This window comes from Argiope bruennichi, chromosome 11 (assembly GCF_947563725.1).
Source record: "Argiope bruennichi chromosome 11, qqArgBrue1.1, whole genome shotgun sequence".
In the NCBI taxonomy this organism is placed as follows: domain Eukaryota; kingdom Metazoa; phylum Arthropoda; class Arachnida; order Araneae; family Araneidae; genus Argiope; species Argiope bruennichi.
The window spans coordinates 21,742,488-21,754,808 of record NC_079161.1 but is presented as its reverse complement, the minus strand read 5'-3'; the positions used below and the strand labels follow the sequence as shown (position 1 = coordinate 21,754,808).

Genomic DNA, 12,321 nt, shown 5'->3' with positions numbered 1-12,321 from the left:
GTAATAATATTAATTAAGATACTATTAAATTCAATCATTTCAAGCAACTATGATGAATTATACCTTATCACAACAAAAGAAAGTTGCATTTCAAATCATATTTGTACAATAAACATTGAACAATCTGATTCATTAACTATATTTGTTAAGTGTCAAAATTGACGGGTGAATAAAATGTGTGAAACTGCTCCAGTTATTGAGGCAGAAGACTCGACCAAAGTTTTAATTTGAAATATTTTTCAAAACTAGAAAAGGCAGGAATAGGTGACATATCCTTGAATGACATTGATATTGACATGCTGTGAGATTTTGCTACAAAATGTCACACAATGTGTGACATTGATATTGCCATTGAAAATGCAATAATGATACCATAAGCAACTATTAAAAAAAAGAAAAAAAGCTGATATCACAGAGCAAGAACTGGGAACTGGTCTGTCATAGTTTCTTCCTTAAGAAATGATTATCTATGATAATAGACAGCCTACAGTGAAGAATAGACAAATGATGATGATGATATGTCTAGGATTTATTCATTTTCAAATGGAATCAAAATTGGCAGAATTAAACTGATGATGAAAGTTGGGGAAAGGGCATGAGGGCAGATTCTTACGGTTTTTCCAATTATTTTGAACAGACAAATAATAGAAAATATGCATTATGCAAAATAGATCTCATTATCAGTTTCTTATATGGGGAATCACCACAAGTAGGAGATGTCTATGTGGTGGCGGTGCCAAGCAACATAATTTGCTTGGTTTTATAGCAAGATTAGAGGTTATTATATATAGGTTTCTCATTCTAAGTAGTACTTGGCAAGTAGAGACATTTGATAAAAATGAAATTTTTTTTTATTATGTAATATTTGGGTGTAAAAAACAATCAACTTTGACCACATTTCTAAACCATTTACAATAAGGAATTGATATTTTTTATAACATTGAATGAATCATTATATTAAATCCTCAGAATTAATACCACACTATAGTTTATTTATAAAGCTTCAACGATCATATACTTTTGAACTTATTTTGCATCATTCATTTTTCTGTATTCTGAAATGAATACTACAAAGATCTAGTGATCTTCACGTTGTGACAATTTTGACAACTATATTTGGTATCAATGCTTGTTTCGGGAAAGTCGAAGTCTCCAAGACTCGGAGAAGAGTGGCTCTTAAGAAGAGCTAAACAATTTCAAAAACTTCCATTGTTCATCTCACCAGTTTATAAAATGCTAATAATTCCGATGAAGTGAATCGAGTTCATCGAGCTACTGAAAGTCTTGAAGACAAGTTGAAATCTGCACTTATTTTATAGTATAGTTTATACGCTACTGCAATTGAGTTTGAGCTATATAAGCATACTTCTTTACATATTTGAATTTGTGACTTTTTATTGTAAATATTTTCTGTGATTCAATTATTGATGATTCATTCATTTTCTGTCTTTAAATTATTTTGATTCAAGGAACACATGTCATCTTGTGGACCTTCTTTTCAAGTAAAGATGGTATATGGCGTAACAGTGTGGTTTTTAAAATACAGTGTTCTAAATAAGAATAATGAATTTGGAACTATTTAGATTAACAAGCAAGTAGTCTCTTTTGAAACTTTCTAGCATATTCATTAATAAATGTATTAATCATGTACTATTGGAGACAAAGAGTTAGAAAAAAGTCCATTAAAGTGTAACCTTTGGCGATGAATCGTCGGGAAGCGGCTAATACATAAATAGAAAATCGAATGAGCATCTTTGACGCTTCCCCCCGGCCCCAATTTAAGCCCACACTTGAAAAAGAACTACAATTACTGCCAACAAGATTACACACCAAATTTCATACGGTTAAGTAACTGTGTTTTTGAGTTACTGCTTGTGAAAGTACAAATTGACAAACAGCCAATACTTTAACTGATATGGTCCAAATTTGATACATCTAGCTCTCTTTGTTTTCTAGTTATCGTGTTCAATTATACTTGGACAGCTGGATAGATTTACTTCTTCGTTTAAAATTTGAAATAAAAGTCTACAAATTTGGAGTAGAGTGAAAATATATAAATATCAGAAATGAAGTACAAATTCTAACCATCTAATAGAAAGCTTTTTTCAGTTATCGTGTTTATAGACACTTCAAAAATGTGTTCTTCAGAATCAAAGAGATCTAAAACATGAGGCTCCATCAAAAACTCGAGTTCGATCCCCCCCCCCCTCCCCGATTTCAATATCTACGTCCGCTCACAGCAACATAGTCAAGAAGTGGTGTAAAAAGAGGGAGAAACAAATTATCCCTGTCTTATATACTGTGATGTTTTAATAGGGATTTCCATGGCATGTCAATCAAAAAGCAAGGGAAACACAGGGATCTTTTAGAAGAATTTGTAAAGTCAGCCGTATTTTGTCCCTTCTCGCAGAACGTGTGAAAGTGTCGGCGTTCAGCCGCTTCAGCCATTTTATAAAACTTTTCTAGAATTAATGAAGTAGAAAAAGGGGAATTGGATCAGGAAATAAAAGAGAATGAAATTACTATAGGCTAAATTAAGATAAAGCTTTGGAAATTAATTTGGATTAAATTAAGAGTTTAAAATATCATTACATATTATATATATTTACACAAATAGTGATTTTTTTATTCTTTAAACAGAAAATTCAGGGTTTTCTTCCAGAATCTTCTATATCTGTGTGTTTATATTCTTCTTGTTCGTGAAGCCTTTAATATTTTTTCAGAATTCTTAGATGTTTTTGGTTCAAATAAAATGGATGGTTGAATAATATAAGTTTTTTTCTACTGATCAGATAGAGGATTTCAACAGCATCAAATATTCTTAGAGCAATGCAGATCATTTCGCAAAAATCTGCGAGTCAATCGGTTCAGTACTTTTTTTTAGTCTATAAAGAACATGCATACGCATATTGTCTTTTTTATATATAGGAAAATATAGATCGTAATAAACATAAGAGTTATTTACTTTGCATAGAGGAAGAGAGAAAAAATAAAATCCACGTTTTTATCCAAAGTAATTGCAAAATCAATAGCAAGAACGGAAGAGCCTGGTTTCAAAATGATAAAAAAAAAAAAAAAAAAAAAAAGGAACTAATAGGAAGTTGGAAGCTAAGAGATAACTGGAACTGTAAGGAATAGGAAGGATGATTTGTCCTTTTTGTTTGGTATGTTTTAAACACAGCTGGAGTTTCTAAGTTTTTTAAAACTGAGGGGTCGCTAGGCTGAAAAAGTTGCGAATTATTTTCAGTCTCTTAACTTAGATTTGTTCTATGCCTGTAAAGCAAAATGAAACAAGAAAATCGCTTAGATTCGAATCATTCCAATGAACTTTTATTGAATAACCATTTTTTTTTTTTTTACTTATCATTAACTAATGATATATATATTTCAAACTAGTACTAGTAGTTAGTTATCAAAGGTGCCTTTTCTCGAGAATAGTATAAGCTATATTTTTTTAAATGAAAAAAGTGAATTTAGAGTTGAAAGTTTTTTTTTTTTTTCTTTCTCCAATAAAAAAAGGTGGATGTAGGTATTTTGCTTCCGTAAACATAAAATTCTAAGGAGATAAAAACCCAGATTAGTTTTCCAAATAATGGTTGAGCGAGTACCAAATAAAAGTTGCTGACTCAGATTTCTAATTGGATTGTATAAAAACCTTCCCATCATAAAGATTCGCAAAAAATTTCGATTGTGTGTTTACAAATTCAATTTAGCATCTCAGGCACTCCTACTAGTATAGGTCACTTCCAAGACCGGTTCGAAGAGGTCGCGGAGGGTGTAAAGTTGATTTTCAAGGACATGAAATAAGTTCCGTGCAACTAAATAATAAAGCATTGTTTTCTTCTATTAAATGCAATTCAAAACTTAAAAGAATAAGGGTATTAGGATACATGAAAATGATAAATTATTTTTAGAGTTAAAATTTTAATCATAAAAATAAATATTTAATAATAGTAAATTGCAGATATAATTACTTCTTAAATTAATATATTACTAATAAGGTTACAATATTTGACATTATATTTTCTGATATGTTTTATAATAAAGTATGATATATGTTGCATAATACAGAATGATATATATAATATCTAATTAATCTATGCTTTAAAAATAATTTCCTAAGTATTCGAATTTTGATTTAATTGTAACTTCTAAGTTGCGAGAGCTATTTTTTTTCCTATGGAACCAAAATGACAGTTTCACAGTTTATACAAGCTCAGAATACTTTCTCGCACTCTTTTCTTTTCTGTCTTTTGTCTTCTTTTTCAGTATGATGCGCCAAGCTTTTGTCAAGGAGGTGGAATACTGCATAGATTAGTAAGAACAGGGTTCATTCGGCAGAGGAAATTCTCTAGAATTTTATAAAAATCCCATTCCAGATCATAAGATTTTGTCGTCCAGTCAACGAAACTGACCACTAGAGCCGGCGGATTTCAGACGGCAGCTGCCCCAGCAGACCGACAAAAAGATATTATAGGTTACTAATATAGATACTGAGATGATATAGATGTTACTAGTTGGTAAATAAATAAATATGTAAAATATGCAAATTCTATTCATATTGATATCACCACTTATTCAAATATAATCAGTCAAGTTCTTATACATTTCATTATATTCCTTTAATTATTACAGTATTTAAAAACGTGCATTTTCTCAAAATTACTAAAATAAAATAAAATGATTCATCTAAAGTAAATCATCAATATAATGTGAGTTAAAAATATGTTGGAATGTGGCATTAAACCGAATACATTAGTAAAAGATCACTTCAAGGACCCCATAATATTTATATATGTCACTGGGTAGATTTGTGTTGTTATACTTAAATCCATTGATCATGAAAGTACAAAAGTGCAATACAAAAACTTTTAAGCTGGTAGGTGTCCAAAGATTTTCAAAACCGAAACCGATTATTTGATTCTTGTTGGCAACTTGCCAAACCCTTTTTAGCTCAAAACACTTTTGTTCTCCGTTAAGCACTATCCATTATTCCAACATGTTCGTTAATGTGTATCAAGGAAGATTCAACACAAAATTCGATGATATCGAAACGAAGCATGGAACCGGAACAGCTGTAGCAAAGCACATGAAAGGGGCAAACAGAGAGATAAGGCTTACTCCAAGTTATTTCTGGGTTCATTCAGCTGTTATTGTTTGGAGCAAGGTGAGGTGTAAAGTTAAGACAAAAGTCGGGAAATATGTCATTATTCTTTTAGAACATCTGTTGTGCGTGTGAAGTCGTCCAGGTACGTAAGAAAGAAAGAACCCACCGAACGATTTCTCAAGTATCATCTTTATATATTTTTTTGTTTTCCGGCCTTTCGATTTCTAATTGTTGTTTGTTCTTTCAATAAATTTGCAGGAAAAAAAACAAGGTTGGAAGAAAAAAATTATCTAGTTGCTTACGTAATTCTGAGCAAAAAAAAAAAAAAAAAAAAAAACAGGAAAAAAAGAGGGGGAGGGGGAACTATTACAATTTTTTAAACCTAAGGCAAAGAAAAATATAAATTCATCAAAATCACAGTACGATTGCCATTGAAAAACTGCCATAACAAATCCAATTATTTTAGATATTGCTGACGTTGATGGCATTCATTACCATATCAACTACGAAATGGTTTTCGTTCATATTCTTTAATATGTGTCTCATTTTCACCATTTTACCTATCTCAATAACATTCATTAAAGGGATATTAAATCTAAATTGGGAACCTTTTATTAGTATTTAATCTACATAGTCTGAAGAATGACATCAGGAAAACGATTATATACTAAGCAGTAAACATCGATCATGAACAAATTCTCTGCAAACGGAAATGTTTCTGACCTTGTATCTTAATGGAAAAGAAAATAATAATGCTAATCTACTATGTTTTTTTTTTTTTTTTTTTATTTCTAGTGATCTTGACATTTCTGCTTACTTTGCAAAGCACAAAGTTCTAGACTTAAGTAGAATTTATAGAAAAATAATGATAAAAACAATAAAAAAATATTTCCCCACTTGTGAGCCAGGCACCGCATTCTTAGATATCCGTATGCATAATCTATTATTATTACTTTAAATAAGTTTTTAGATATTTCTTCCTTTCTACTAGTAAAATCAACGGGAAATCTCATCGCATCATTAAAAAGTCTTTTAAATTTTAAAATGATGCAGATAATAGTTTCATGCAATAATCTTTTTGAATGCTATAGCAGAAAAATACAAAACCATGCTCATTTTTAAATAAAATTCTAATTACAATTTTGAAAACTAATTTCAAGGTGCACATTCTAACCCTCCAAAATGTATTTATACCAAATTCTGCGCTTTAGGATGCAGTGCGCCACCAAATACTCAAGACACACACACATTTCCTTTATTATTAGTAGAGATAATGATTTTCTTGCTACTTTTGCTTATAAATATTGAAAAACAGAAATATCATTTGCCGTTGGGTCTTTTTGGACTCCAAAATTCTGCTGCATCGCGTTCCATAGTGTATGAAGCTCCGCTCTATCTATAAATAGAAAATTGACACATTCCAATAATTTTTTTTGGAAATGCCGTCCTTGAACGAACATAAAGATTTGTGATACAACATATTAAAAAATGATAGATGGCCAAATAAGTATCATACAACGATCTGTTTCCGACGTACATCCTAAAAACGTCCGAGAAAAATGACTCCTTCGGTCTGTTGAGCAATCGACCCAAAATACCCCAACCAATGATAAAGAAGTGCACGTCCCATCCATAAAATCCGTCCCATTTGAAAGACCTTATTGGATCCTGGGGCGCAAGACACAAACCAGATGCAATATTTTACAACAAAAGCCCTTTAAATATGTGATTCTCAACTTGTGGAGCGCGACACCAGAAAATACTGTACAGAGGCAAGGTTTAAAAAATAGAGAGAGAGAGAGAAAGGAAAGAAGGTGGGGAGAAGGGAAAGAGAGATAAGATTTGATCAAATTATTGCATTCTAAAAAAGTAAAAGTGAAAAATAAAAGAGATTCGAAACCATAATCCAAAATATGGTAGCTAGATAAAGATTGACGTTTGATTTTTCTATCTTTATTTCAATTTTAAAACTAGCCGCCTTTGGCGACCAGCTTACTTCTTTTAAGATATTGGTTTTCCTTGCAGTAAAAGTGTTAGAACGGAATATATTTGTTCGCATTTTCATCTTTTTTATTAAGTAAGACTGAATAATATGAGTTAATGGAATAAATCTACAGTAAATTATTGAGCTTGCAAATTAAAAAGCGCAAATAAAACGAAATAAAAGCGGACGTGAAAATTCTTCACACTTAATAGTCAATGATAAAAAAAAATTTTTATCTTATTTTTAACGCAATTGAATGTTTTGATGAGACAGTGAAATCAGTTTGAATTTCATTATAATAATAAAAACATTGTCACAGATTATGTTTGAAATTAAATTTTTGAAACTTAGTGTGTGTGTTTGTGTCAAATTTTACTAAGAGCAGGCAAAAGTTGTATATTTATATAAAAGACATATATACATTTTTTGAGTAGAGTTGAGTTCTTAAATAATTTTTATTTTTCATGATGTTACGGAAAGAGTAAAAGAAACAAGTATAAGATATAAAAAGAGTATAAGAAACAAAAATTGTCAAAATCAGACTGTAGTTGTGGATGAGGAATTGCCCCCAACCCCTCCTTCCAAAGAGAATATACAAAGGAAAAGTGATTTCAGGCTTCTCTGACAACCATTAATGACACATCTCAGATGAATGAGCTTTGATACAAAAAAATAGTTAGGGAAATAGAATGAGTTATCACTGCAGATTCTTTGATTCAGCCAGTTATTTTTAATATAATAAATTTTTTTTTGTAAAAGCAGGTGCTGATTAAGAAAATAATTTCTGCTATTCAAACTACCAGAAACCTAATTGAAGACATCAAATGTGAAATGTGTTTAATTGATTAATCTCTCATATTGAAATTTAACGTACAATCAAATTTGATAATAATCAAACATTAAACATGGTTCAATCCATAATACTAAAAGGCTAATTTTCATTAATATGCATGTACTTATATTAAATGGACTTGCAAATGCTAATAACTTGACTAAGGGAGAAAATATTCCTTATTTGTTTATATCAAGCAAACAGTACTGATTTACAAAATACATTTTTCATTAACTGCTTTCATAAACTAAGATGCTTTAAATTAATAGAAATATGATTTTTTTTCTCTTCTTCATTCTATAACAGTTTTCTATCTGTGTGTGCAGGTAGCCGGTAGGAGGGAAATTAGAATTTTAGAAATTTATATTTCATTACAAATTTCGGCCTAAGTGAAGATTAGTGTGCACCAGCTGTTTGTCGCCAATATTGCAACCCATCGGATCTCTCTTATAGTAACCGTACTGCTGTTTTGTTTACTACTTTTTGCAATGGTTGAGTTGTACATAAACTACAATGACATTATGAAAAATGCTAAATTAAAAATATAAAAAAATATCGATTAAAGATTTTAATTTTGTTCTGTATTATAATTAAAATTTATTAAATAAAGAAAGTTAAGTTTATAATTAAAAGTTATTTTCTTCTTTCTTTTATTTAACGTGAATACGAACAGAAAATATTTATTCTTTTGCAATTTTTAATTGTCAGTATGCGCTTTAAAAAAATCGTCTGCATTCTCACTTTAAAAGACAGCTGCAATGGAATTCTTCGCAGTTCTCATAATTCTTTTGGTGTTATAACGGTTGGTTCCCTTCAAAATTTGTTATGTCGGGTGTATTTCGAACCTGTAGAATGGATGAAGGGTGAGTTAAATAGGCATATATACATATTTTACGAGTTGATGAAGTTAGGAAAGGATGCTTGTTAGAAATTTTGTATTGAGAATGGTTTGATATCGAACCAGCAGAATGGATGAAGTGTGAGTGGAATATATTTTTTTACGAGTTGATGAAGTTGGGAAAAGTATGTTTGTTTGAAATTTTGTATTGAGAATGTTCCGATTGCTTCTTTCCTACTTCCCGGTGCCTTCTACAGATGCCGAAGGCATCTGTAGAAGGCACCGGGAAGTAGGAAAAAACCAAACAATACTTATCAGTAAAAAGTCCTAATTAGATGGCGGGAAATGGTAACCGTAACTGTTCCACGGAAGTATTTGTTTATTTTGTCCGCCATCTTTATTGGCGACTTGGCATTGTTGGCGCAGCTGGGTGCACACTAAAATTCCCTTTTACCATTTTAAAAATTATTCTTTATTTAATATGTATTTTAAAGCAAAATAGGCAAAAAAAAAAAAAGGCAAAGAAAGCTAGTTTAATAGGATTATGAAAATTTGTTATCCATATGTATCAAATATGCTGCAAAAAACTCTTTAAAAATATTAAAAATAAATAAATAAATAAATGTTATGTAACTTTCAAAATCTCAAAATATTCCAGAAAACTTCATTTTTAATTTTTTTCTTTCAGTTTTTCCTTATTACCTTTTATAAATTTATTTAGAATAAAACTTGCATGATTTTATAATTCCAACGAATAGATATATTTATATTAGCTATATCACTGAAATTTCATAAGAATTTTATGCTTTTCTGATATAAAATTGGCTTTTAGATATCTAAGAAAACTTGAAACATAAAATGCATACTCTGTTTTCTTTTAATATTTAACCCAAATTTTTATCATCAATTTGACGTAATTTCCTCAAAAATTAAGACATCTGGAACATTTCATAAATATTTATATCTAATTAGAATATTTTGAGAAAAGCCATTTAATTGCACTTTTTTCTAAGCTCTTCAAATCTTCATTTTATTGAACAATACATTTTATAATGCTCTTTTTTAGTTGAATATAAACATATATTTTGGGGATTAAATAATAAAAATAAAATTTCATATTTTCATTCATTTTTGTTTATTTCAAAGTCCATTGCCCTCTTAAACTAAAACTGCATCATTTTAGATACTACTTTTAACTAAATGCAAAGTGGAAAACAAATTGTTCTATATATTATTTTATATAACTGATGTGTATTAATATGTAACAGTTTTATTAGATTTCATTGCCTAGAGCAGTAGTTCCAAAGCTTTATTTCTTCTCATTCAATTCCCTTTCAATTAGCTATTTATTATTATTTTTTAGTATTCACACATCAGATCATCTTTTCAAACAAAGATGCATTTACTAATAATATTAAAGGCTTCAGTTAATTTAAGCCAAAATGACTAATTAATTTTATTATATTTACAATATCTATTTTCGTTTTCATATAACTTTTGAAATGATTTTCCAGTAATTTGTTAAGTAGACCAACAATTATTTTTGGTAATAATTCATTATTCAAATGAAAGATAGTTTCAATGCAATACTTAGGTTAGTTTCATGGAGATGAATTTAATAAAATTGGATTCAAATGCACACAAATATAATTTCACTTCCGGAGTTATATCAAGTATGTTTCAATATTTATTGTTAAATATGTATGAAGAAAAGAAGTATTAAATATTTTATAGCAATAACATTGAATTCTTAGAATTATTTTTCACTGCTATTCAGTAATAAAGTTTACCCGATTTACAATGCAATATATTTCCCACAATAATGAACATTATTTTTGCATACTCCCAAGGGGTTTTTTACGACAGAATGGGAATCTCTGAAATAATTTAAAGTATTACTATTTTTTCCTTTTCTTGATTTGAAATGCTGCAATTTATTTTATTGACTGATCATCAACCAGAAACATTTCAACATCTTGCATTTAAACTTGGCATCTATAATGCAGATCATCATAATCATTTTCTTACAAAAAATAGTGATGTATATACATTAAAAGAATTTCTTCCTTATTTGCAGACTAAGAGTATATTTAAATATGGAAACATTCTTTTTCACAGAGAAAACTCCAATTATCCTGTAGATAGCATCTGTCTTCTATATTAAAAATTGCAACAGATACTCTTCTTATCGAAGAGCAAAGAAATAGAAATCAAGAGGAAGACAAATTTTATTTTCCATTAACTCCAGAATATCAGTAAATATTTACATCAGAATCTTCGTATTCAAATGATATCTAGAGAATTTATCAAGACACAAATTAAATAGAAATACAGAATAAATTTTATCACTTGCTATAAAAATGAAATTTTATTTTAAAAATATTTTTCAGTGGAAAGAGAAAGTGTATTAAACCAAAATTCTCTTTTTAAACTAATTATCTTTGTTCTATTAAATTCTTATTAATAGAACAATTAATTATTTTTAAATTGTGATATCTTATGATACACAGCAATTTCAGATTTTCTCTTATTTGTCATGAAGCTGTGAATATAAAGTGAATGACTTTAGTTTACAATTGTCTTTTTGTTTGTTTGTTTCTTTCTTCTTGTGGAGCATCACAGTTAATATGACTCATCTCATGGTTAATACATCTATTAATCACAAAAGTTACACTAATTATTTTCATTAACCTGCATCAGAAATGCAGAAATCTTGATTAACAAGTAATACATTTTCTATTTCTTTTTTCACCAACATGTATAAACTTATTTAAATATAAAAATATATTAATGATCATTAAATGGTAAAATTCTTATCAACACAGGAAATTAAAAAAATATTTTTAACATATTAATAAAGGTGTTAGAAATATCCTTTTGATTATTTTCTAAAATACAAATCTTGTAAGTTATAGATTAAGCAATGCTTTTTATATTTTAGTTGATAATATGAAAGATACTATTTTAAAATAGATTCACCTACAAAATTAAGCATATTTCCTTATTGTGCAAATTTTCTAAAAGGGATAGAGAAAGTGAGATGGAGAAATTACAATTTTTCTGATCATTATATGTATATATATACAATAACAAACCTGGTAATTTTGAGATTCCATTATATTTGTTCTGCACATTTACTTATTTACATAAAAGTTCAATAATTTACTCAAGAAAAAAAATCTCTTTTTACTTCAGAAGGAGTACTGATGAAATTTTTTTTACGTTATATATAGTCCATAGATATATTCTGTTAAAGCACAGATGTTAATTAAAAAATTTTTATACCAACATTTCTTGATTTTTCAATTTTGTAAAACTCTTAGTACCTTTTAAATCAATGTATGATAAATGAAGATCCCTGTATGCTAGATAAAGTCTCTCCCCCACCCCCAAGCATACATTTTAAAGAATGCCAAAACAGCAAATTTCTTACTTGATTGACATGCAAGGAGATCAACTAATTCCCCATCCCTGAAACTAACTACTATCATTCACAATATTTTTGCACAATTATCATTTATTATATTGTATAAAAAAATTATAATCATAAGGAGATATAG

At 29.0% G+C, this 12,321-nt stretch overlaps 1 protein-coding gene across 2 annotated transcripts in view; it reads right to left on the bottom strand.

Annotated features, from left to right (window-relative positions):
* Window positions 1-12,321, bottom strand: part of LOC129957105 (ER degradation-enhancing alpha-mannosidase-like protein 3) — a 34,568-nt gene that overhangs the window by 21,132 nt on the left and 1,115 nt on the right. The gene's annotated exons all lie outside the window — the stretch shown is intronic.